Source organism: Athene cunicularia (genome assembly GCF_003259725.1).
Source record: "Athene cunicularia isolate RWA chromosome 9 unlocalized genomic scaffold, athCun1 chr9_part1, whole genome shotgun sequence".
Classification (NCBI taxonomy): domain Eukaryota; kingdom Metazoa; phylum Chordata; class Aves; order Strigiformes; family Strigidae; genus Athene; species Athene cunicularia.
In genome coordinates this window covers 9,369,228-9,396,379 of record NW_020799110.1, presented here as the reverse complement: position 1 = coordinate 9,396,379, position 27,152 = coordinate 9,369,228, and the positions used below count along the sequence as shown (strand labels likewise).

The following is a 27,152-nucleotide window of genomic DNA, read 5'->3' as shown; positions in this document are numbered from 1 at the left end:
TGACTGATCATCAAATGACAGTGATACGACTTATCCACCTTCGATTTTATCTGTCATTTGTAATGCAGATGCACAATGTGGGGCTGTTGTTGGCCCTCACTGCTCTTGGGTGCATAGTGACAGTGTCCAGGACACCTTTTACCATCCAGAGAAGAAATTGGGAACTCTGTTGTGAATTCTGATTTTTAAGTGATTGAGATTCCCTTAAAAACCTGTTGTAGCACTACTCAGTTAGTGACCGAAGCCAAATTAGAAAATCAGAATTTTGCAGAAGACTAATTTAGCCCCAGTATTCTAAGATCCTAGGAACCTGTCCAGCCTAACACTTGTAAGTAGTTCCACAAGAAAATATCACTTACATGAATTTAAGCACATTGGTAACTGCTGGACTGAGCCTTGGTGAGTCAATTTGTATTGTTAGTACTGCTCCTCCAGTGCCAAATGCTTAAAATTTGACTTTTTGTGTCCTTTGTCCACATTTACTCATGCTAATAATCTAACTTCACATATTAAATATCATAATATCATTTAGGGTGTTCCAATTATGGACAAAAAATGATAATCCAAGTGAAAATCCTTTGCAACATACATCTCCTCATCCTATTGCCATTAAAGTGTTCAGTTTCAGAGGATCCAGTGTAATTTTTATTAAGTTAAAAGTCCTTACACTCATTTTATTTGCCATTCATTATATTTGCATTACAGCTCCAGAAAAAAGAGTTCTTCAGTGGATGATAATCGAGACTATACTGTTTAATAGATGAAGTTGCTATTCTACATTTCAGAATGACTAAAGTTCTACCAAGAAAGTAAAACTTTTACGTTTCTTTCTTAATCAGGTCACTTGTTGCAGACTCACTCGCATTACTTTTCTCGAAGGAAAGCAAGGAAGAACATTTGTATGATTCTAAACATTCCATATCATTAAAAGGCCAAATTACAAACACAGTGACATATGTATACAAATAGAAGTTTGGAAAAAGACAGCCACTTAAATGGTCAAATCACGCAAACCCTCACTTGAGCTAAGTTACTCCCCCTTCCCACTATAAAACAGCACAGAAATTGAAGTGCTCTATTGGGGAAAGTGAGTAACAATTTATTTCCAATATGTATACGCCAGGTTAACAGTTTCAGGACTGTAACCATTCTTTTCAAACACCTTCCACGGACTTCAGAAGAAGCTGAGAACTTCATAGGTTTTAGTCTGCGTGACTGCAGATTCACACAGCATGCTTACAAGACCTGATTACATGAAATCTGAAATCATAAGAATTGTTGTACTACAGTTTCATCCAACCTCGCATCCTCCTCCAACAGTAAAGGTCAGTGGAAGTAGAGAGAATAGTGTCACGACTGAGTGAGCATAAAGTGCTATTTCCCTGCCATATTCACCCAATGTCCAGCAACTTGAAGATGAAGAACTTTCTGAGTCTAAGGTAGTTTTAAATAGGTTTTTGATGTTTTTTTTTTTTTTTTTTTTTTTTTTTTTTTTCTAATAATGTAAGTGTTACCAGAATTCCGTGGCAATGAGTTTCACAGGTGAATTATGGGCAGTGTGAAATACCACTTCTCTGTTCTTTTTTTAATGCCCCGTCTAATAATTTTCTTTGCTGCCTCATTCCTTGCTCTGACTGTTGCTGATTCTGCTTAGGATGTTACTGTCACACATTTTCTTAGCTACTTCCTATCAGAGGTTCTCATTCCAACACACCCACACATATAATTAGTCTAGGAACAGGTTCTGTTAAAACTTGGTTTATCTTTAAAATGTTTACAGGTAATTTTTCTTGGTTTGCTTTTTTTGTGGGGTTTGTTTCTTGTTTTAAATTGAATCACATTGACAGAACACATACAGTTATGCTAGCTTGTGTGAAGCTGCCATAAATGTTGATGGAGAAGGAAAAGGAGAGACAAGTAATAGGGACAAGGAATGGCTGGTAACTTTTCACCCAGATCAGCAACATATTCATAGCACGAGGAGCTACATGTTCACGTGCATGTTCTTATGACTGTAGGAGTCACAGAATCACCATGTCACTGTGTCTGTATGTCTGCCATATCAACACGCAGAAATTTTCATGGAGAGCCACTGGGATGGAAGAAGTAGCCTCTGAGTGGTTCTCTGCAGTTTGGTGGCCAGAAAGAGCATGAAAAATCCGGCCACAGCCTATCAGGAAGGGTATGATGTAACCATTCCTCCACAGATAGTCTTTAGTTCTTCCTTACAAGTAAACGCAAAGCTCAACTGTCCTGGTCGCTGCTTTTGCTCCAAAAGAGAGGGTTCTGATTTACTTTTTTTTTTTTTTTTTTTTTTTTTTTTTTTTTTTTTTTTTTTTTTTTTTTTTTTCAGCAGGAGGATTTGATTTCCAGGGTTAGCTTCACAGGGTGTAGCTACTTGCTAGCCAAAAATGGTAAAAAAATTTAGTTTACTTGCCATTGGAAAGAAACGGTTTGGTTTGCCAGCCTGTAATAACCAAGGATACAGAAGTATGGAATGGCATCCTCAAGGTCTGTCTGCAATTATGTTACAAGTAACCATATCATCCAGCTACTTTTTCCTTTGTCTCTTTTCTATAAAAAGTTTAAACAGAAGAACTGCAAAAGTTATTGCAGATGTTAGAACAGTTTCCACTGGACTTGACAGAGAACCTAACGTTCCCATCAGCAGACTGAAGGGCCTGAGACCATCACTGAAAGCTTTTTGCCTAGGGCACAGGGTGTTGCAGGAGCAACTTTGCTGTGCCAGTTCTCAGACCCTTGCTCCAAAATACTCAAAGCTTGCTGAGCCTTTGGGTATATCATATTATCCATCTTTAGTTCATCATCTATTCAAACCTTTGGGAACAGAGGGAGAGAATTGCTTTCATTTCTGGGTAACAGAGTGTCTGGCTTGGGTTTCACTTTTATTTGTGGCTGGTCATTTGTTTCTTTATTTGGGTTTTGAGATGAGAAGATGTTGCAGAATTTATACTTTGTCAGTAAATAAGTATTTTATAAAGCTCGGGACAGACATTTGACATTGAAAGAAAACCTCCAAAAACTTGTATGTGGTTGGAATGGCAAAAGCACTTACTGATACAGCAACATCTTCTCAAGTTTTTCCTCAGACAGTACTTTGTCTTTTTCCTCTTACTATTATGTTTCAGCCTGTGAGCTGGTCTTCCTCCTGCCAACACCTGCTGGAACATAAAGGATCCTGAAACAAGATGATCTGTCAGTTGCAAACAATAGTAGGACACCTTTTTACATTTTTTGAACACAAAGTTAGCCATGTCTACCTTGAGATATTTGGACAATATAGGTCAAATTAAGCAAAGGGGTGAACTCAAAATTAGAGCGCTAGTTAAATAAATTCCTGTGAGATTACTTTTATTCAGAATAAACTGGCTTTACTTTGTCTGTATCTCTGTCCCATTGAGTTAGCTACTTTTTCTAATAAATCTTGCTTTTGTTAAGTTTATTGCTGTGCAGATCATGTCATGGAAATATTCCCCCCAAAGGAGAACTCTCTTCTCTCCAAAAAGACATCCTGGAGGGTAAAAAGTGCATGGAGCATCTTGCTGGTCATGTTTGTGCCGACTGGTACGGACAACTGTGTGTCTGCTTTGGTCTTGCTCTGAACCAGTCAGATAAAACCACTTCTCATCCAGAATACACGCTTACATGGCATTTACCATTAAGCTATGAAGTTTACAGAGAATAGGGTGTATCATCTGCAGAGCAGCGCTGCAGTAACACATCCTATGGTTCAGAGGTTCCCTGACTGTACCTGACACAATGCCGTGATTTTTTTTACTGACAAAATATAAGGAGCCTGCAAGAGAAAGAAATTAAGTTATAAAAGTGCTTTCTTGCTATATGCTGTTTAACAATTATTTTGTTTGCTTTCACTTGCTCCCATTGCTCACTTAATGAAAACTGTGCATATACAGTAGTGATTTAGTAGATACTCTACTGGTATAAACTACAGAAAGTTCGAGGAGTTGGCACTGTGAAAATTCCCTTGATGCACACGGATTGCAGAGCAGTGCAGGCAGCAGACCGAAAATTCATTTATCTTTCCTCCAATACTAGGCAGCAGAAATTAAAAGAAATGAGAAGAGTTGACTAAATCACCATACTCCGGTGATAGCTGCTTGCCAAGGAAGAAATTTGGAGTCCTACAGCCTTACAGAATTGAAGGGCAACTTTACAGTTCCTCTTTTCTCAATCCCATGTCACGTCAGAAGACAGCCAGGCAACACTGTCCAGCCAAGGGATCAGGCTTTGTGTTGCTTTATTTTTTCCAGGCTACCATTTCCCAGAGTTCTATATTCAAGTCAGTAAAAATTATACTACTAATACTACTGATTTATTTGAAAGATTCAGATGTTTCTAAGATCTCATTTCTGTGAGCAGCTTTGTCATTTGTAAGCTTATCAAAACCAAAATGAAAAATTATTCATGCTTCATATGTGAAATCGGAAACAGACTTCTATCTTTGCCATAAAACTCCCAAGTTAAAACATTTTATTAAAAAAGTTTGTTTACCTTAGTTTAGAAATACAAGTAGGAATTTAATGAGAATAAAGTACAGCTGTACATTTATGTCCCATATTTATTTTTAATCTTTGATGCAAACACAATGTATATTTGGGCATAATTAGATATAATGATAATATTTCTTCATAGTGTGGCTTTCCAATAATTTTAAAGAAACCTTTGCTACATACAACATATTCCAAACTTCTGCCACTTCTGTTTCCTCATACTATCCTTGCTATTAAAATAAATTATCCTTTCATTTGAAATGGTGAGTGCTATTGACTGAGATCCTTAGACATTTTCACATAACAAAAGACTAACCCTTGGGAAGATTGCCTTCTGTGTGGTCTAGCTTTTTTCTTCACATGGCAGTTTCCATGAGGTGGGAGATTATTAATTCCCAACGTTTTCCTAGAGTTTCAAGGGTTTTTCTTTTAAGTTATCCCATGTTCAGGTCAAGAATCATGGACATGAGGACTAAGAATTCTCACCTGATTTTTTGGGATAGTCTGTATTTGGTGTAGCGTTCAGAGGACACTTCTAAGGTTGTCAATAATCGATACTGCTGAGGGAACATTTACAAAAGTTTTCTCCACACTCACGCTTGAACATGCTGCACTGCAGTACAACTGGGAGGCAATCAAGCCATGTTTAAGTAACAGTAGACCATTTCTGTACCCAACTGAAGATGGTAGAAAGCCTTATTCACCAATATATTTTCAGTAAATAATCTTGAATTGCAGATTATTCACCCAGTGCAGTCTAACAGCAATGCTACTCACTGCAACCACATACTCTTCCCCACAATTCAGCACTGTAACAGGTTCCTCAGTCTAGGAAAGCTACAGAATGCTGAGCTCAAACCAGAGTTGAACAAAGCCCTATATTAAATGAAGAACATTTTGCAGTCACTTCAAAGCTGCAGAGTACAGCTTCCGTAAGTGTGTCACAGCGTCCTTAAGCAGAAATTATGTGGTTTAGTTTTTGAAAAACACCCCAAAATATTCCCAAGAACACCTCAAGTAGACAAAAGCACAGCTTACTAATGAAGTAAATAATCAATATGCATAAAATATGAATCATAAAAAGCCTAGGTGTAAAGGTGTCTGGGGTAGGGGAGTTCACAGCTAACTAGATATGTGATCCGGCCACACTACAGAGTCTCACGCTTTACGTCAGAACTGCCATTTACCATTAATGTACAAACCAGTTACTTTGCCCTGGACAGGAACCAGACACCTCCATGAAATATCTGGGGAAGCTGTCCAATAGTGGAGGGCCATCAAACTGGATTTCTTCCTGAAAACCACACTGCGATGCAACGAGCTTTCTGCATAGAGCCTCGAGGGAGGTGGGGGCTGCTCCCTGAGCACGCTGCAAGGCTCTCCTGGGGAGCAAGTGAGGCTCCGAAGTGAGGGACTGGTTTCCAACTCATGCAAACCGAACTGGGAAGGCATTGGGTTCACCCAGGGAAAGAGGTCATGTATGGAGAGGTCTCTATTCAATTTCTTACTGGTGTTCTGTGAAAAGAAGGACAGCTAAAACCTGTCTTTGCTAAGATGGTGTTTCTTGCCTCACTGTCACATCACCCTCAAGGCATTTAAACAGAACACAGAGTTCCCTGGTGAAGTACCTTCATTAGCTTGGTGCATTTGCTGCGTTAATGCGGAATAACTGCTGTCAAGATCAACTTGTGTGAGGTTGCATCTGTGTCCTCACAGAACTACTGTACCCTTCTCTATCTGCTGTAAACCAAGGAGCTGGCCCACTTAGAGCTGAGAAGGACTGGAGCAATTTGCAATGAGTTTTGCAAACCTCACCAGGCAGTACACATTCAACTACCTAGTTAATTGCTTCCAGCTGTAATTCTTTTCCGTTTCAGTTGGCAACACTTACTCCTTTTGAGTTTGTGGGGAAATACAATGCAATTCCTTTCCTTTCTTCATCAAATCTATGCTGCTTTGAACTCACCCGTGAATTCTTTGGTCTATACGGTCAATTCATATGACCACAAGCACTATACAGTCAAATGTGAGAATAAAGTCCTGTACATAGAGACTACTCCAGTCTGTGCACATCTCTAAGTACGAGCCAGGCGCCCAGAGGAGGGAGATGAGCACATACAAAACTGCTTAAGTAATTTCCTGCAGTGCTCAGATTCTTCAGCTTTGAGTTACAGTCATATCTTTCAGAATCCTTTAACTTGGCTATATTTGGTTTAACTAGATTAAAACAATAAAGTGACCAGTTACTAAACCACTTCATATTCACTGCAACGTGAAGCAATAAATCAGTCTGGTGAATCACAGGAATGTATGGTGATCATCAGCTGCATCTCAGAAAAATCATAAGCCTTTGACCACATATCATGTCTTTTATACGGGGGTCTCACATGATTTAAAAGAAACAATGGCTACACTTTCAAGTCATAACAAACTTCAGTACCAAGAGGTGCCACCTGCTCACAATGACACCGTAAACCACGCCGAAGGTAGGGATCTCTCAGCCAACCCAAATTTCTAACCAGTAATTTGTACCAAAGACTTGACCTACAGACTTCCCAGCGTGAGTAAAAAACATACCTGCCACTTGAGTCGGGGAAGAGCAAGGGGAAGCACTAGACCTGATGGGAAATAAATTGGACCCTGCAGGCTGCAGGCACACGAAACCTGCCAGATCTGGAGTTTCACTTTTCCCAGAGCCATTTCTTTCCACAGGGGAAAGAAAAGGGACCGGCAGTGACAGGGGAATAACAGCCTCTCTGCTAGAACACATTCAACCAACATTGCCAACAAAGAGGAAAAGGTTCCGAGTTTTCTGTTTGTGATTACACTGTTTTGTCATTGCTGTCAGGATGTGCCTATGCAATATGTGCCTCTCTGATGTCTCGTGCCTGTATGCTTCATTTTTAGCTGAGTGGGATGTACAGCAATTAGCCACTCATTCTCCTTGTCTATTCTCTGCATTTTGTTTCGTTTCCTTCCCTTAGAGGATTTTGGCAAGCCTTCGGCCGTATTGGCAACTCTTTCCCTTTTCCCCCATGTGAACCTCCTCTGTCAATTTTCTTCTCACTCCTTGGGAGATGACAGTTTATAAATTTGTACACACAAGTGAATATGCTAATATGCTCCAAATATGGACTGTGCAATCAAATTATCATGAGTTTGGTGGAATGCTTTTCTGGATTATTTCCTCCAAAAATATAACATCCCAATTGCAAACAATTTACAGCCAACAGAGTATTGTTTGAATCAAACATATGTGGTGAAGTTGAGGGTTTTTAATTCAAGATGGAAAATTTTTGTTCCTGGGCTGTTTTTTGGTTGTTTTTTTTTTTTCCTTTTCATTATGAATTGTTGCCTTTGGGTGGATTTTTGCTTTGAGAGTGCAAGTTGCTCTCATTGACATTACTGGGACTTACATGCGAATAGAGTGGAAAATGAATAGCTTTCAGGGGCTTCAGATTGATGGAACAATTTCATCTCTTCTCAGTTAATGCTGCATAGCACTCCATGAGTTTTTATCTCATAGCTGAAGTTTTACAGCTGTAGGGACCAATCTAAAGATCCCCTTTTGAGTTCTTTTCCTTTGCAGGAATCATTGGTAAATTAGCAAAAATCAAGGACACAGAATCATGTCCATAAACATCTAAGAACAACTATTTCATTTTTTTCTCATTGGTATTTTGTTTTTTGAATAATTTGAAGCTTTCTCAAATATATATATTTGCATTTAATAAATGATACTTTAAAATTTTGTGTGTGCTAAATGAAGAAATAACTCTTTCAGTACTGCAAGAAAATTCATAATATAATACTTGAGAGATGTTTGAAAAATCCAGACCAGTCAATGATTTTCCTCCTGTTTTTAAAAAATAATTAAACTGAGGTATGGAAATGAAGCAAGGGTCTTCTCCTAAATTCATTTTCTCAAAATTATTGGTTTGCAAATATACTTTAATATCAGAACCTATTTTTTTTCTTGTTTTACATTCATGTGGCTGCAAGTTCAGTTGAATTAGTTCAGCTGGTTCAGATGAAAACCAACAGATATAATATATACTTTTGAGTACATATATATGAATATATAATAATATTTATGTATTTTTCTCAAACCAGATCTGGGCCCAGTAAGGTGCTGAAATGCTGACTGGCAGTGTCTTCTCTGTCTTAAGAATAAAGCAAACGTGTATAAATTTGCAAAATATCAAACCCATGTTTCCTTGCTTTACTGACACGTTCTCAAATTATGATATAAAGAGGAAATTAAATTTGAAGAAGAACTTGTCTCAGAAATCAAGAGTCAGAAACTGTTTTACCCATGCTATCCCAACTCACAAGAATGGGATTAATCAGTAGAAATCCTGCTACTCTTGAGAGACCCAGAGCAAGGACCCTGTCCCTGTGTCATGTGAGATCCAGTGAGCAGAACCCGACTGCAGGCAACTAGGATCAGCCTGGAGAGCAGCAATGACACAAGATACAACAGAGCTGCAAGTGTATAGACCAGTAATTACTCTCACTACAGATAAAATCCCACCAAACTACCACGAACATGTAAAGTAATAACACACACCTATAATAGCTAAAATTTAGTTTGACACAGTTTAAGAAAACAGTAATTGATCTTAGTAACCTCTCTTTGTAGCAAGCCACTAGAGAGATACTACAACTTGTCACCTCAGCTGTAGACTCAGTGGAGGATTAACACTCCTGCTAACTCAGCGGAATGGTAGTTGTACAACAGCTGTAGCTGTGCGGTACAGCACACACACATAGCGATCACGCAACCGCACTGTGCTGATCATTCCACTCTGGGACATGTGTCAAGCTAACAAGAAGTACCATGTGCATCATTTTCTGTAGCTCAACATCATTTATTCCTTGAGACGCAGGAGGGGCTGTCTGGATACTCTAGCATTTTGAACTGCTGGTCCTTGGGGCCCTATGAAGCAGCTCTTACATTTTGCACTAATCTCTTTTTTCCCTAGTACTATACATTTTAAAGAGATGCCATATGGCACTTAAGCAGACAAATCATATGGCGTTTTGCCCTTTCTTTCTAATTCAGTTGGCTTTACATTTCTCAAGTTGCATTCCCAGTTGATGAACAACATCCTTAACCTCTTGAGTGGTCCTGGAAGTCCACTAGACATAGACCAACATGACACTTGTGCTGACTTCTAATATATACTGGATGTCAACAATGCTGCTGTCACTCGCTTCACCAGTTGATTTGCATCTAAGCATACTATCAGGGAGTCTATTGCAGCACCTAAGAGTAAACTGAAAATATAGCGCAGCTGCTACCAAGGTACAAAAGAGCGTTTTCCTCACTAGCATCCAGTTCTCAGACAGCAGTCAGAAGTCATGGTGTTAAATGGCTAAAACTACATTAAGTAGAATTGAACTCTGGAACATGAAGTGCACTTTTTGTTGTTGACACCCTATTTGCATGCATTTTTCTTTCAGAAGGAGGTACGTAACTGCTGTTTCTGTAAGCCTTTTTTTATTGCATAAGGAACAGAGCCACACTGGTTTTATGAAAGTTAAATTTCCTTTTCATATGATTGATTTATGTTTCATAAAAATGAGGAATCAGTACCACTAGGTAGTATAGTAGGTAGGATATAGAGAGGCATCTTCTTTATTTGGAATCATATATTCTCCATGGCCTCTTGTCACATGGACAAAGTACAAAATTAAAAGGGAAAAGGTTGAATTCGCAATACTTTTTTTTTTCTCCAATCGTATATCTTGAGAATGAAAATGGTGTTACTGTCCTGTTCACTTAATACTTAGCATTGCAAAATGCCATAGAAAAGCATGACACCTACTTGTGCCTGTGTATATTTATTTATAGAAACAAGACAGAACAACACATGCACAAGCAGCACTTGCATACCAAAATAATGGTAAACGCTCATCGGTAGAAGTGACTGGATACAAAAGCAAGTGTTTATGCAGTACAAACATGGAGGTGAAGTTAAAACACCTTTGAAAATCTGACTCATATTATTGGCAGTAATAAGTAAATCCTCCCTCTATAGATAAAAGAGAAAGTACCCTCATTATTCAGTCAGACCTTCACACCATGAAGACCCAAACACAGAGGGGTTATCAAAATGCCCTTAGAATAATAAAATCAAGCACTGACAGACCAAGAGGTAAAGTTTTAAAGTGGAGGCCCCCTGACAAGGCTCTTAGAGGCTGGCTGGTCTGATTACCACATCTGAATGCTAGCAGAGGTACGATACTGGATATTCATTAGTGGAAACTGCTGGCATAACAAGAATATTATTGAAATTATGTCGACTAATGCCAGCTGAGGGCATGTCCTGCAATTTTTAAATACAGTGAAACCATAAAGAGATTGGAAAAGTTTAAAAGTAGGATTCTGCATTGCAGCCAGCTCAGGCTGGATGTTTGTAAGGGTGGGTATGACCCAAGGATGGCATGCAGCCTGTCCTCTGCACATTCCAAGCTGTAAGGAGGCAGACGAGCTCAAGTGTTTCAGCAATTTTGCAGTTTTAGCCCCATGCAGATCACATGCCAGTAGGTCAGGGTAGAGGTGAGCAACAAGGAGCAGTGCCGATTATGTGAAAGTATTCCCCTGAAATTTGAGATTTGTTTTCTCTCCTTCCTTTAAATACATTTTCAGCATCCCTCACTGCAGAAGTAGACCACAAGTCCTTTGCTACAGGAGCCACACACTGCGTGTTTTTCCTGTACCTGTGTTACAAGCAATCCTGGTAAATGCAGGCTGGGTCATGGCTTCGGAAGTGCAGGCAGGGCGCTTCGGTGGCACTGATGGTTGGATGGATGAGAAGCCAGAAGGATTCATTTTTAAAGCAGTTGTAAGTGTGTTTGTTTATGGGCTACAGCAACTGTTGTCTGACCATAAACGACTCTGGAGACCATAAGTGTGATTACTTATAACACATATTGTTAGTAATACACTGTTCACAAATACAATGAAGGCAAACTAACTTGCAGTCTTACTTTGTTTTTTAAAGTTACAAATCTCTTTGTTTTCCCCTGAGAAAGTATTAGCTTTCTTTGGGTTTATTAGGGAGTGTTATCTGTCCTGTCACCCTAGCTTTGTGACCTAAAGTGATGTCTCATTTGATAATACGGAGATTTTCAAAGAAAGCCAAATTTTCCATGTTTCATATTTATTTTTTTTTTTTTTTTTTTTTTTTTTAATAAGAAGTTATATGCAACTTGAAATGAGACCACCTATCACATGTCTAAAAGTAGACTTAGGTGTCTTGCATCTGAGATTCATGGACTTCATTGCATACATTGAAACATCTAAAATAATTTGTTTGTGATACATACAGAGGCCCCAAAGTGCTTTGTGGTGCTAGCAGAGGTGTTTTGAATTTCATATAGCATCGTCTGGCATTCAGACAATACCCAGAATGTATTTTAATTTTTTTTATAACTTTCCATGTTCACTTGCTCTTTGTACAAACTTATATATATATACACAAAAGAAATATAATCAAATTATCATTAAAACAATAATTTGAAGAAAAACTAACAAATATTTAATGCCAAGAGTTTTCAGTTGCTTGGTGCTGATATCGCCCATACCTTATTAAAAGTGGGCCAGAAGATTCCCCGACACAAACATTCAATAGAATTTCTATATTTACATGTTCATCCCAATTTTGAGAAGCTGCACTTCTTAAGTTTTTCCTTCCTTGCTTACCATGGAGTTCAGTTCAAGCTCCGTTAAATCCATAAAAATCAATATTGAGTATATGTATTATGTGACAGTTCCATCTCAAAGTATCTGGTATAGAATATGGGCCAGATACAATAGAGCAGCCAAGCACATGTAATTTACCCAACAAACCTAAAGCGCTCCCACATTGATTTTTGCAGTTTTGTAGCCCCTAGTCATAGAGCAGAGAAAAAATGGCTTACTCATAGAGTGTGCTAGTACTTGGGGCTACATCATGTTTATCTTCGAGCCTCTGATTTGGGTTGTCTTTTTGTTACCTTTGTTGATGGATTTTTTTAGGTCATTTAATGCAGTTCTCCATTCTAAAATGTCTACTTCTATGGCAAGAAACTAAAAAGGATTTTCTAAATTGTTCTGATCCGTTGATTACTTTTTCCAAACTTCCAGTATACAGATGGAATATCGCAACACTTTAACAGTTCCTAAATGCAATTGTCTTAAGTGAATATGAATAGAAAATTGTATACAAGGGGATAAGCTTTCAGCAATGTATTATTGTACATCACACAATAACCAGTATAAATGGATACCAAAACCATATTTGAGAATACAATTACAATTTAAAAGGACATTTTTGAAATGACACGCATACGTATTTGCATAGCATAAAATATCTGTGTATGTGTACTATAATTATATATTTATAATGTTTTCAAATCCTAAAAGGATAATACTTAAATATATATCTCTCTATATCTCTTCATGCTTATTCAGAAATAATGGGTGTATTTCTCAACATATATTGAAACAATAGTCTATTCATCAACATCTGCTATATTAACCAATATAATTTTTAAAAAATATAATTTCAGTCATAGATTCTATCAGCATTTGGATCTAGGTGGCAGGCTATAATATATGTCCCGATTAAAAACTTGGAACTCCAACTTAATAAAAAACCCCTACAGATTTAAGTATGTTATATGTCTAGAGCTTTTTTCTATTTTGTTTACTCTTAAGTATCATTAATACCAAAGATCGACAACCTTTGGTGCCATGTATGTCACTCTCTCTCTTCAAGTCTTTAGTAGTTGCATGCTTATCAAAAAAAAAAAAAAAAAAAAGAGTGAGCAACCTGACAATACAGTGTTATCGAATTTTTTCAGCTGAGACCCACATGTCATTCAGCATTCAGACATGCTTGTGCTTGATTGATGGATGGGTTTGTGACAAATAAAACTAGGATCAAGAGCTTTGCACCTTTCCCCCATCAGGAACCAGAGTAAAGCATAACTCTATAACAATGGTGGGATTAGGGATGCATTAGCTCTCCATCGACCAAAACCATCCATTCCCATCAATACTTTGCACTTAATAACCTGAAGCTATGATAAGAAAACAAAAGAAGGAGAAAGGGACAGGAGAAAACAAATCAATAGAAGAAGGGAATGTCTGAAAGATGCACTGTCCAAATGAAGAAAAATTTTTGCTGAATTGCTAGGATAATGTCCCTTGACAAGAGAACAATGTACTGTCAAGGTTTATCAGTGAGAAGGCCAATTGGCACAACGTTAAGCACAGGTTTGGCGTTTGAGTGGTGGCACTTACTGTAGATGTAAAATACATAATGCCAACATGAAGATAATAACTACTCATGTTTGTTTTGTATTAGTGGTTTGGATACCCATAAGGAACACAATTATATTTCTAGATGTCCTGAAACAGATGCTATGGACACAAGGATTGATCCTGTCCCCCCAGAAGTACACATGATCAGTACTGGGCTGATGTTTTTGACTCAAACTTTATGTTTAATATTAATTTCTACTTGCAATTATATCTTTTCTCTCTTTATCATGAATTAATAAAATCTTCTCTTACAAACTAACTTGAAAGACCAGGAATGGTCTTAGGCTTTAAAAGGACCATAGATTTCATGTAGCTTCTTGCCTTGTTTGGAACTCTGAAATCTAGGAACTAGCACTAAGACCGGAAGTAAAAGAAAACCATTCATTAACCTCTCCTCCTCTTCAGGATAAAGAAAAATATATTTCTTCAAACATTTGCAGCTTATTCAGGAAGATAATAGTTAAGAAACAGCTTATCGACTACGTCTTAATACAGAAACTGCTCCCTTTTTTGCAAGACTCGCCTGAGCTTGCTGTTATGGTGAGAAAAACTAGGAAATAAGTTTCTCTAATGCTGTACTTCTAGTGATGAAGGAGGGAAGGTCTAATGATTTCTTCCTTCAAGATCCAGAAAGGCAGGCCAACTTCAGTGCGCAACCCTAAGTGCCCAACTGCCCTGCTTTGGCCTAAGGCCAGCACTGGATGCTGAATTCCCTGCCTTGTATCTCAGCCTCAGGCAAAGTGTCTGTGTTTGTCAAGGAAATCTTTGAACGCATTTTTGTCCTTCTTCCCTCTAATATATTTTAGATTGTCTACTTATTCTAGTTAAACACGGTCAGACTGGAAGTCAACAAAGAGCACGTGGTCAGGTAAGCAGGAACGTGGTTGATCAGTGTTGCTGACATTCACTGTTTCTCTCAATGGGATGACTTGTTTTCAGGTAAGTGTCATATACAGGGAAAATTTCTAGTATCCAAGTTACTGAAGAATATTAGTTAAGCTCTAATTTAATGAAAAGTAACAGAAAATATTTGAAAATGTTTCCTCTGTAAAAAGTTTTTCAAATCCACCAACAAGATTCTACTTACTATAACAATGTAAGCATGTTTTAATATCTCTATCTTAGTCATCTAATCATCACAGTGTGTACTAGAACGGACTGAAAAGACAGTCCAACAGTAACTATGAAACAGGCAATAGGTGCTGTGCTGCTGGTTCTGCCACACTCTTCCCTCGTCACATATGGGAAGTCATGAAATCTCAGCATCCTTGCTTCCTTGTATGAAAAACGATGATTATAATTTACAACTGCAACTCAGCCTATTCACTTGCTGTGATCACAGGGTGTTCTACAAAGTAGAACCAATAATGAATTAAAGAAAATGCCACAAGAAACAAGCATGTTCCTACAAGTCAATACACTCTTTACAAGTTCCTTGATGACTACATGAAGTTACTGAAAGGATATGGAATTAAGTAAAAAAGTGCTACAGTGGCTCGGGCAGAAGCCAAAGTGCATTCACGTGAAGTGAGATAAGAACGGCGGGCAGAAGAATATTTTCAAGATGTTAGAGGGTACTCTGAGTAAAGATGCCTAAAGAATAACTATGAAACAAAATAGCCAACAGTGATTTTTTCAATTCAGTATATTTAACAGAAGTAGAGTCAAATGCAGCATAACATGCATATCAGTAAAGGATGGAAATAAATTTATAAAACATGCAAGAACTAATAAACTAAGAAATTGTCAGACAGCAAATTAATTTTTTTTTTACTGCTGCTCTTATAATTTTAGAGTTATGTTGCACTGTCTTGTAAAAAATGAATGTCCTGTCCGTGTTCTCCATAGAGTAACCACCACAAACTCTCAGTTATTTTGGTTTGATAATACTGTCACTGTCAATGCACACTATCAAAAAGCCCATAACATACTTAGATGAACAGCTCGAATTTCAACATGCCTGTTACCCTGGTTCTGCTAACACAACTGATGACACAGAAATGCATCTCTCATTTGCTTAAAACCTTAGTGACTTTATTAGAAGCTCTGTCCACATGGAGCTAACGCCAGCCCTCAGTTCTGCCAAAACTGCAAAGAACGTTAACATGGGGGGCAGTCAAGTGATCCACTCCTCATAACATATATGTTACAGTGGAAAAAAAATATTTCAACACTATGACATAATGTAGGACTCATTCTGATAACAGTTCATTAGTAGAAAAAGGAAGCGTTAAGGGAACATCTCATTTAATTTCATACAATTCTGAACGGTCTAAATGTATCGCTCTTACAAAATTTTCAAAAACCTGTTTGCACTGTTTCTGCTGAAAGGATCCAAATATCTGGAATCTTTCACTCACACACAGTCTTAAGGATAACTGCCAATAACTAAAATAAATCAAAAGATGTACTTGAAAAGTTCTCAAAACAAGTAACTTTCCATTCCACAAATAAGCCACATAAATTTGGCAAGCCCACATCATATAATTCACACACAATGAAGAAGTGAATATCTGTTTTAAGTGCAAATCTCAAAGCTATTTTAACTACAGAGGAGCCTGAGCACTTCCATAATTAATTACTTATTTATTTCATACCAGAAATAATAATGATCCGATCGAGATATCATCAGTTCCAATCAGCCAGTGATTTCCTAACTAATTTCAGGAAGAGAATGAATGAGCAAGATTGAATAATAAAGAGCCCAGTTCTGCAGTGAGCTCTATGGCATGCAAGGGGAAGTGAGAAAGCTGTGTGTGTTCCAGGAGGTATGCAGAGGCAAACCGACAAATAGCATGGTGATTGTATCCAGACCTTACACTAGTGACCAGGTGCAGGTGAGGAGCACACGCTGTGAGATGCTGTAAGAGTTTATTCCTTTTCTTCCTGTTGTCTCTCAAGTTTGAAATAACTGTGGAGCAGAGAATAATTCCTACAGCGGTAGCTGAAGATTTACATCTAACGTTACGTCTAGCACAGAGGTAGGACTTCCAGAGAATTTAGTAACTGCTCTTCTTGTATGATTTTAAACCTTGATCTGTGGACCAATTTTTCTTCAAAATGTAATTGGTTGGGCTAGGCCAAGCTTTCTGGTCCCCAGTGGTTCCAACAGTTTTCTTTCCTATTTAAATTTATTCAGATGCATATTCTATAACGGCTAGATGGAAGATGTTTCTAAATCCATAATTTGTCTCTTTTCTTAAAATGATCATATAATATTCCTCAATCTTAGTATCATTTGCCTCTAAATCTAGATATCAGCCCAGGTTTACAAGACACTTGTCAAAGAACTGCTGTCAAGGCTTTCTAATTCTAATGATCTCTGATCAAGTTATTGAATTATCAGAAAACAAAACCCCAAAGATTTGCTTGAGTTTTCTCCCCAATAAAGTATCAGTAACTCTTTTAAAAGCAACAGTCTTGTATCAATACTGCAAGCTGAGTTGCATTCTTATGAATTCAGTGAGAGAAGTATTTTGTGATGTTTTAGACTCAAGAATGATTAAAATGAGTGTTGATGTCACTGATATAAACATCTGACCTGGATGAGTGATCCACTAGATACAGTCTTATAAATAAAATCGGGATGGTAGCTTCTGAATGACTTCAGCTCTCATGTAAGGTTCATAACATACAGAGTATTTACCAAAAATTCTTTTTTTCCCAGCTACCTATCTCCTTGCATTTATCAACATGAGAAGACTGTGTGAACTCCCAATCAGCAACTCATGTCTTAATTGCATAGATATGCATGGGTAATTCCTCTTTGTTCAACTATTTCCAAACATCCCAAGAAATTATTCTAAGGAGGTTGGTAAGTCAAAATATTTATATTCAAACATTATGTGTGCACTTCATAAGGCTGACCATTAAAATTTATTCCTTGTGATTAAAAGACAGAATCCAAAATAACATTTGAATCCCCCCAAGAAGGTCCATCAGGTTATGCCAGCTAGATCTTCAAGTCTTCATTTTGGAATCAATTCTTTTTCTTTGGTAGAACTAGACGCATATGCTCCAGAGGGTTTGCCCAACTTCTGAAGGACATGTGCCTATAATAGGCCTTTCTCATCTCTGTCTTGTTAACAAGTATATAAATAAGAGAAGGCTTCAGTAATTGGCTCAGAGTTACTAATGAATTAATTAACTTCAGTCTATTTTACCTAACCTTTAATAATAAGAATCTTTTTTTGGTCTAGCAATAGGTCTGACAGGCTGAAAAAACAGACATGCAGCAAAGCTCTTGAAAATTAATGAGAAACGAGGAAAGAATCAATGTACATTCTGCTTGCAGAGAACTGACACAAAAAAGACACAATAAACCATGAACAAACACAGTCAGTTTAAAAAATAGGTTAGAAAAAGTGGGCAAATTCAATTATAGAAGTAATTAGAAGATATAGGGCAAGGCTGCCTTTTGGGACTGTGCCAGAAAACATGAATTAATAAGAGTGAATAGAAAGCACCCATGTAGTAATTAAGAGGCAATCACCTATGGCAATGAATACCTGAAAACAGGCTGCAAACTATTAATTCAGTGATCAAAAATATTTTTAGATGATTAATATGGCAAATTTGTTTTAAAAGACTAATTTCTGGAAAGATATCAAGACAATAGCACATTATTTGTTCCTCTGGCATTTATATAGCTAATTAAATTTTATAATTTGCAACAACATTAAGCATTATCTGAAAACAGTAAAAGCAATATTTCCTCCAGTAATTCTTTACTATAGTGTCTTCAAAATCAATAAGTTAAGACTAAGTCAACTTTTTAAAAGAAAATTCAAGCACCTAGAGCTGACTGCTTCATTTATTTGAATGATTTTTGTTATTGTTTATTAAAAAGACACCATGCATGAATTTTACATAATGATTTTCAGCTACTTTAAATTATTTCAGTACCTGTTTTAATTATAAGTCAGAGAATTAGAAACAAAATTCTTTGATACTCAAATGAGCTGTCGCAGATGTTAATGCATGGTCAAGAGAGACTTTTCTTCATTAGAGCATGCTCCTCCTCAGATACCAAAAATGAGCAAGTTACAGTAAAGTTGTGCATTAAACAGCAAAAATAATGATCTAAAGATCTGCTAACAAAATCTCCTGAAGTTATTTATTCTTTCAGTAAATCAGGTAAGGGCTAATTTATTGTTTCAAAGCTACTTCATAGATCATTACAAAAGCTAATATAAAACAGGCACAATCTGCAAAAATTTGTCATTGGTAGTGAAAACTTACCAAAAAAAAAAGGGTCTGCCCTGCAAAGCAAGCCTAAGTGGAAAACTTAGTGTGAGAAGTAAAACAAACCACAGAAGAAGCATTAAAATGGAGCAATAACTTCACTATAGCTATATTAAAAACATAGATTAATTTCTCTAAGTTCAACTTTTTTCAGTAGCCTTTCTGAGGATTCTAAAAAAACCCAGAAGCCTCCAAATAATGATCCAAAAAAAAAAAAAAAAAGATTGACGAGAAGTTTCTATACTAATACTGACCATGAAAGATTATTCTATTCTGTTTGTATTGCTGCAGAAAGGAAGAATTGGCCTGAGTGTTGTTGATAACTAATGCGTGCCTCAAAGCATTAATATTTACATCTTTTTGTGTGGTTTTAGTGTAGTTTTAAATAGTATTTATGCCCCCAATTCAGAAATATTATCAGAACTATAAGCAAACTATAAAGAGGGCATAGCTACTAGAGACAGATAAAATTGTCTGCACTAAATTAAACATTCAGATTTTGTGGTTCAAAAGTCTGCCCTGATCTCATTCATACTTCCTTCACCCTCATTTTCTCCATAGGATGGATTGTGGTTTGTGGTGGAGCAAAAGGACTAAAGGGAAAAGGAGTGAAAAACTACCAAAAATAAAACGCTGAGAGGAAATAAATTGAAACAGCTGAAGGAACACAATCTTACTAAAAAAGAAGGTAGGCAAATACTACTCAAAGATGAATGCAAATAATTTCAAAATTAAGTTACTGACCTGCGTCAGTATATTTTGAGATTTAGGGGAGAGAGTGTTTCCTCAATACTAATACTAAAGGCTTCCTGTTTCAGTTAGAAAAACACAGAAAAATTGAAGCTCCTTTGAAAAACACACAGCTTAAAACTATGGGTCAAGGAAGTTAGTGAACTCACGCTGGTTTTGTGAATGCTTCAAAATGAAACACAGTTTGATATGCTGCTGCCACACCTTTACCTCCAGGTAACCTCCCTGGGTCTCATAATGGCCTGTTTTCTGCCACAGTGCTCAGACAGAAAATAAACCTGAGTATTCCAGTAGTCTATAACACTGCTGGTAAGAGCAGTCCCTAAAGAAGGGAATATATGCTGAGCTGCAGAGATGCTCTTTTAAAAGAAGAGACAAATCATCTACAGTCTGGTATAGGACAGAGGTAACGGGCGGTTTTATTACAACGCTGATTCTGAACATCTCAACCTAGTTTTACAATGCTATTCTCCTGGGACTACATCTTCAGGTCCTGGTCACAGTTATGTAAATATGGCCCAAGGAGAGCCTTTAGATGGGGTTTGGAGCTTTCTATCCTCCACAGCGATCCATTAATAGGAGTCATAACATGACAGCAACTGCTTTCCATATGCCCATCCACAGGAGCAGTGCAGCCACTCAGACCTCTCACACTGTCACCCAGTGTTAGACACTCCCTGACCGGCCAGTTTCCTTGTGCTACCTTCCTAATTAATGGAGACAGAGAGGGTCTTTTGGAGTCCAGCTCAGAAGAGGAACCGAATTCAGGTGCTCTTCATTGCCCAGACTGAGACACTTTCTCTCTCCATTAACTGCAGAGAAAGCCTACAGCATCTAACGAGACTCAACTGGACAAACCACCTTGTGAATACTTCTATGCGCCCAGTTTCTTAAGCATTAGCACCCTGATTATTCCTCTAACTCGCTGATGTTGCAGGTCAGCAAAGCATTTGTTTTAGGATTTCTGTCTCATTCCCATTTTCATACAGGAAGTCCACCATCTTCTCACTTGCACGAGTTATTTGTTCCTGCCATGAATGCTGTAAAACGAGCTTTTGAACTGGTTAAGATCTAGAGATCTATCAACCTGCCCCAGCACTGGTCATATCCTTCCCAGCTTACTGGGTCCTAGTCATATTTCTTGAGTCCATTCTGTCATGGTGACCATCCTTGTCATCTTTCAACCTTTTCTGGTTTTACCCTGTTCTTTCTAAATTGAGGAGGCTGGTACTGCACAGAGTATTCAAGACACAGGTGAACTATGCATTTATACACTGTCATAATGATGGCTTTTATTTTGTTCTCTATTCTTAAAATTTTGGTTTGATTATCCTTGATGTGACAGCTTTGCAGAACTATCCATTGAACTTCAAGATCTCATTTCTGAGAAGTGACTGTTAGTTTCGAGCCCATCACTTTATATGTAAAGTGTTATTTTTCTACGTGCATTTGTTTGTGCTGAATTTCCTGTATTTTTTTTTCCCCATTATTGTCAGCATTGTAAGATCTTTCTCAGTACACCATAGCTGGTCCTTCTCTTAACTTCCCCAAGCAACTTAGTACCATCAGCAAATTTTGCTCCCTCACTATTCACACCTCCACTGTGAAAACCGACCGTTTATTCCTATACTCCTTCTGTCAATCAGTTATTTATTGATGTGAGGATCTTCCTTTTAGTTCTAGCATGTTTTACTTTCTTGAAGGCTTTTGGGCACGGACCTTGTTAAACATCTACTGAACACCCAAGCAGGTGATATCAGCTGGGTCTCCTGTCTTCTTCTACTTGTAGTTTCCTTCAGAGAATTTCAACATATTTTGAAGCCAGGACTTCTCTTTTAAAACTTATATCGACACTTCACAGTATGTCTTAATTATTCAAATTACACATTCTATTATTTGTTACAGTTTCTACTCATTTTCCCAGCAGAGATGTCAGATTTACTGGTCTATAGTTTTCTGGATCTGCCTGAATCCCTTTTTAATATCTATTGCCTCATTAGTCAGATTTCAGTCCTCTGCCTCAAACTGATTTGAACTGAGAAGCCATACACCCCAATACCTGTTTCTCTCCTGACTTTCTTTAGAATTTCCAAGTGAATATCTCTGTTCCTGATGAGTTGTTATAGCTTGTTTTGTCTATTTATTCTATAAACTATTTATGGACTCTTCAATTTGAAATAAATCCTAAAATGCATTCCATAAATTAAGATTCTGAAATGGAAATCTCTCCAATCTCCCCTATGTGCAAAAAAAAATCACAGCTTTTCTGCTATGGCTTTATCTTTTTTGAATGTTCCTTTCATGCCTTGAGCATCTTACAGACCCTCTGGCAGTAATCATGCTCCTGATGTGTTTGAAAAAAAGGCCATTATTACTCCTTATTCCTCTGTACGTTGTTTCTAAACTTCTTTTGGAGATGGTTTGTTAAGTTACTTGTTACCTAAATTGACTCAAGACTCTGGCTTACCACGTAGCCTTAAAAGCGTACACCCCAGGAGGTGCCACTTCGTGGTAGGCTTAGAATTTCCCAAATCTGAGTTACCACCTAACAGAAGTCAACCCTTCCTGTCCTCAAACCACATGTTCCTCCAGCTGTCATGTGCTGGCACTAGTGCTCAGTTATATTAACGAGCTGGCTGGGCTGAAAACTAACTCTTCTAAGAAACTTTCTAATTTTCTCTAACACTGTCCCATGGCACTTGCGCTGTCACAGGGAGAAGGGAAGACAGAGATAAAACTCACGGTGTAACTGGTACTTTTAACAGCAACGAATAATTAGATTAACTTAATTTTGAACCTGTATCTAGGGTTAGGGGGGAAAACCTGGAGCATGGACCAGAAATGAATGGGTGTGTGGAAGTGGTGAGGTGAGGACACCTAAGACTGCTGCCAAATCCAGCTTCTCAAACTACATGCTGAGTGTAATGCAGAATTCTGACACCCAGAGGCTTAAGATAATCAATTACAATAATCAAACGTAAGCCTTTTCTAAAGGGGTATTTAGGAAAACTTGCAGGGTGTATTTTCCCTGCCCAGTGAAGTTATGTCTTGATTTTCAGATTTAAGAGTTAATTTATTGGAAGAGTAAGAGGGAAGAAAAATCAGGGACTGGGGAACTCTTCAATACTATTACTAGAGAGCTTGGGGGGTACTTAATCCCCATCCTGCACTTCTGCCATCAGCTAAACATTGTTCCCCATTATGCACACAAGGAGAAGTGCAAAGCTGACCCAGTAGATTGAGATGAAAAGATTAGAAGCAGAAATTAAAGTCTCCTGGAGAGATTGTTCAGCTATTATATACTGATAAATTTTTTATGGATTTCCCCATGTTTTAAAAAAAATCATATTAATCTGAACTTGGAGTTTTAAAAACATGCCTCTGATTGTCAGTATTTCCCTCTGACTGCCAACTAGGTGCACTATGGAAGATAGACTCTTTCTTAGCTTAGCTGAAGAGGAAAGATATAAGCATAAAAAGATTATTCTAGTATTCAAACTATTTGCCCAAGATACTTTTAGAGTATCTGTTCTGTCCTTCATTTGGACCTGAAGAGGAATTGTGATCTCAGGACATAAATGAGTGGTATCCTAAGATCATAAAATAGGTGGTACTGGGTGAGACCAAATGTCCATCTAACCAAGTACTGACTCGATCAGTAGCCAGAAGCGAGTGCCTAGAGAAGAACAGAACAGGCACACAGGAACACTCCTCCCAGGTACTCGTCCAGCTCCCACCAACTCGAGTCTCGAAGACTACCTGAGTCAGATAAGGTTCATGTGTGGATTAACCTCCGTGGATTTCTCTTTTGGGAACTTGTTCAAGGTTCCCTTGAAATAAAGATCTTCTTTTCCAGCTGTCATATCTGTTACCTGCCTTAATTTCTTGTCCTGGCAAAGACTGCACGAACCATGTGTAGGGACCCTCTTTATGATGCTTTAGACTAGATACCTTTATCGTATCTCCCAACAGTCTCCTTTTCTAGGCATACAAAGAGCCTGCTTTGCTTAGTGTCTTTTAAATGGAAATTTCTCTGTTCCTGTGATCATCCTTGTTGCCCTTTTGTGAAGATTTTGAAAAGGTAGAGGCAGGCAGCATGCAAGATGTGAGCGCACCACGTATTTATACATTGGTGTAAGTATTCTGTACTTATCTTCCATCCTTTTCTTATTTATTCCTAACACTCACTGAACATCACTAACCACCAAGCAGATTCTTTCATGGACCTGCCTTTTATAATCCCCAAATCTCATTCCTTGATGGTAAGACAATAATTTTACTTGAGAAGTTTTGATTATTCCCAGATGCATCACTTTAACTCTTATCTCAATTTCATGGCATATTTAAGGACTACTCACTGAGTTTCATAAGATCTTCCAGCCAGTCCTCCTAGGTGTCCTCATCTTTATTGTCCTGAAAAACCTGGTATCACCAACAGACTGTCACCTCACTAGTTGCTCTCTTTCTACTTTCCTCATGAATCAAAGAAGCAAGTTTCTACATCTCTAGGTATAGCCTCCTCTTTCAAACTGAGATCCCAAGATTTCTTTCTCCACAGTGCTGCCTCCTTCATTTCTTCTTGAGAACTCCTAGCTAGGGAGACAATAGCCATTTTTGAATCTTTATGTCTTTTAACAACACCCAAGTATTTTTGGCTCTGATGGATGCAACACACAAAACAATAAGGTTTTCAAATCACCTCTGTTAGAAGGATGCCAGGCAGAACTCTCCAGGTTTTTTTTGGCATTGCACACACAGTGCAGTGCTGAGAAACTAATTCTCTTTTCGGTTCAACATCCGAGGTCAGTCACAAACACAGCTTTGAAAGAAGGCTACATTTGAATCCACTCTTCTTGTCAGATGAATAACAACAGTAAAGTGATGCATCTTTAACAAAACCCCCTAATAAAGGTTTTAAAGCATGGTGATCATGGGAATTAGCTTGGGAGAACATGCAAAGTGAGGATCTAACTTAATCTAATTAGGGCTTTAACACACAGAAGTTAACACTGCTGGCAGAAATAGTTGACAAATTAAATATTCTTCCAAAGAAAGAAAAAGGAAAATTTAAAGTGTTTGGAAAGCTTGGAACTGAAAATTTGTTCATTCTAGCACGGTGTTTCTGAATTTTCCCAAAACAATTTCTTGAAAACTTTCAGCCAAAAAGTAACAGAAATTATTGTTTGGAAGCAGTATTTTAATAATGAGAAATTATTATCCTCTCTGGGATTGTTTTTCCATTTATAAAAAAAGTACAAAGGACAAAATGGAAACATGAAAAACGATGTTCTGCTGAAGTATCTGTGTCTGCCTTTGAGGTGTCTGGCAGAATAGCTGCATGGATTGGAAATGAAATCTCTCCTTAGTCCTCATCAACACATTTATGTTTACAATACACAGAACCTTGCAGAGCCAAGGGTTACTTTATCTTTCCTCTAGTCAGTGCCAATGTAACACAAACCAGCACCACTTTTAGCTATCTCCTCAATTCAGAAACTGGCATGAGAAAATTCCTAATGAATAGGGGCTGGATGACAGCAAGGAATATTATTCTGACTAAGTTTAAGAATTAAACAATTTGGAAAAGGGAAAATCCACAGGACTGAAATAAAAAGACAATTACAAGTACAGATAGAAACAGAAATAACCAACCAGCTGTGCAACTAAGACACAGAGGGTAAATGAAAAATTTAAGAATTATTCTAAGAAGGAATGGAATGGGAGTGAGGGAGAGGCCACCTCTAGAATTCATGTCCTCATAACAATGCCAAGGAATCATAGCAAAAAAATGTCTGCAGGGGACTTTGGGTAGTCACGCCGTTTACTGTTTTTCAGCCTGTGATCAGTGGATTAGCTGAGGGTCCATGCAACATGTAATGTATCAGAAGATGACTTAAAAAAAATTGCAAATCATCTGTATCTTCTTGTAATTTATATTACTTGTGCTAGCCATCTCATCAAAGCTGACTTTTTTTTTTTTTTTACAGTAAAATATTATGTATTGCAGGTATTAGGTACCTCTTCATTTTCAGCCTCATTTGTCAATGCATCACCTCCTTCTGCTGACTAGCAAGCCTATACCTTGGTTTCCTTATTGCTCTGAATGCTCATACAGTGTAGTTTCATGCATCTTGCTGGTCACATCTCATTTTTGTGTCATGATTACTTGAATTCTATCTCTGTAGGCTCATGATAGTCCTTCAGGCTTGTCATTAATAATCTGATTACTGTAAAATTCCTTTTTGAGTCTTTGGTTAAGGCTCATGTGTTAACAAAAGATGTCTCTCAGTACACAGCCTGTCATCCCCTGCTTAGTTTCTGCTTGTGCCTTTGGTATCTGTTCTTCGAGGAACTGCTATCACCATGTCTTTACTAGTAATTTTTCCCTTCTCCTTTATACGAAACCAGTCATTTTATATGAAATGCCAATTGCTCAGATTTGTATGAAGTCCAATGAAATACATTGATCCAATCTCTTATTTCATAGTGCTTGTCACATCCCACTAACAGCCAATGCTCACTTGTTCCATAGCCTACTGTAAGACTTAGGACAGGAGGTTCAATGGCATAAAGGAATTGGGTACTTCGTTCCTATTGAATCTCATCTAAGTGATAATTGAATTGAAAGTCAATGGGAACTGGGAGCACAAAACTCTGTCATGTGTCTAAAAAACTCTTACAGGGTGAGGTTTTCAGCTGTTTTTCCCACCCTGAGGAACAGGAATGAGTAGAAGAGCTGAGGAGGACCTGCCATGCAAAGGAAACACTTCCAGGAGCGGGAAAGCTGGTAAGACCATGGCTGAGGCAATGAGCTTGACCTCTCATTCTCTCCCATATTACAAAGCCTCTGTGATTTTCTACAAGTATATTTACCCAAGTCATTTCCCAAATCAACAGATCCAGCAATCAGTTGCCAGACACATTTAACCACAGAGTAAGGACAAAAGCAGTATGCACAAAGAGCGAAGCTGATGAACGGGAGACCAGCTTGTTGAGTGACTCATTCTCTGAGGAAACAAGCTCCTATGCTTTCGCTGAAGATCCTCAGCATGTCAGGGCTGAGATCTACTACTGGGTGCGTACAAAAGCTGACATGAGCCAATTTGCACCACAGCTACACACTCCTGACCTTTGTGATGATGGTGGGTTTGTTGTCTGGTTGTTTCCCTCCCCTCCCCACCCTCTGCCTGGCAGAGATCTCATAAATTCAGAAAATTGAATAATAGAAAAGGAGAAGCCAGGAACAGATGTTTCCTGATATTATAGTTGTTATTACATATATATATATATATATATATATATATATATAT

At 37.8% G+C, this 27,152-nt stretch overlaps 1 long non-coding RNA gene across 1 annotated transcript in view; it reads right to left on the bottom strand.

Annotated features, from left to right (window-relative positions):
• Window positions 1–27,152, bottom strand: part of LOC113483560 — a 67,449-nt gene that overhangs the window by 39,519 nt on the left and 778 nt on the right. The gene's annotated exons all lie outside the window — the stretch shown is intronic.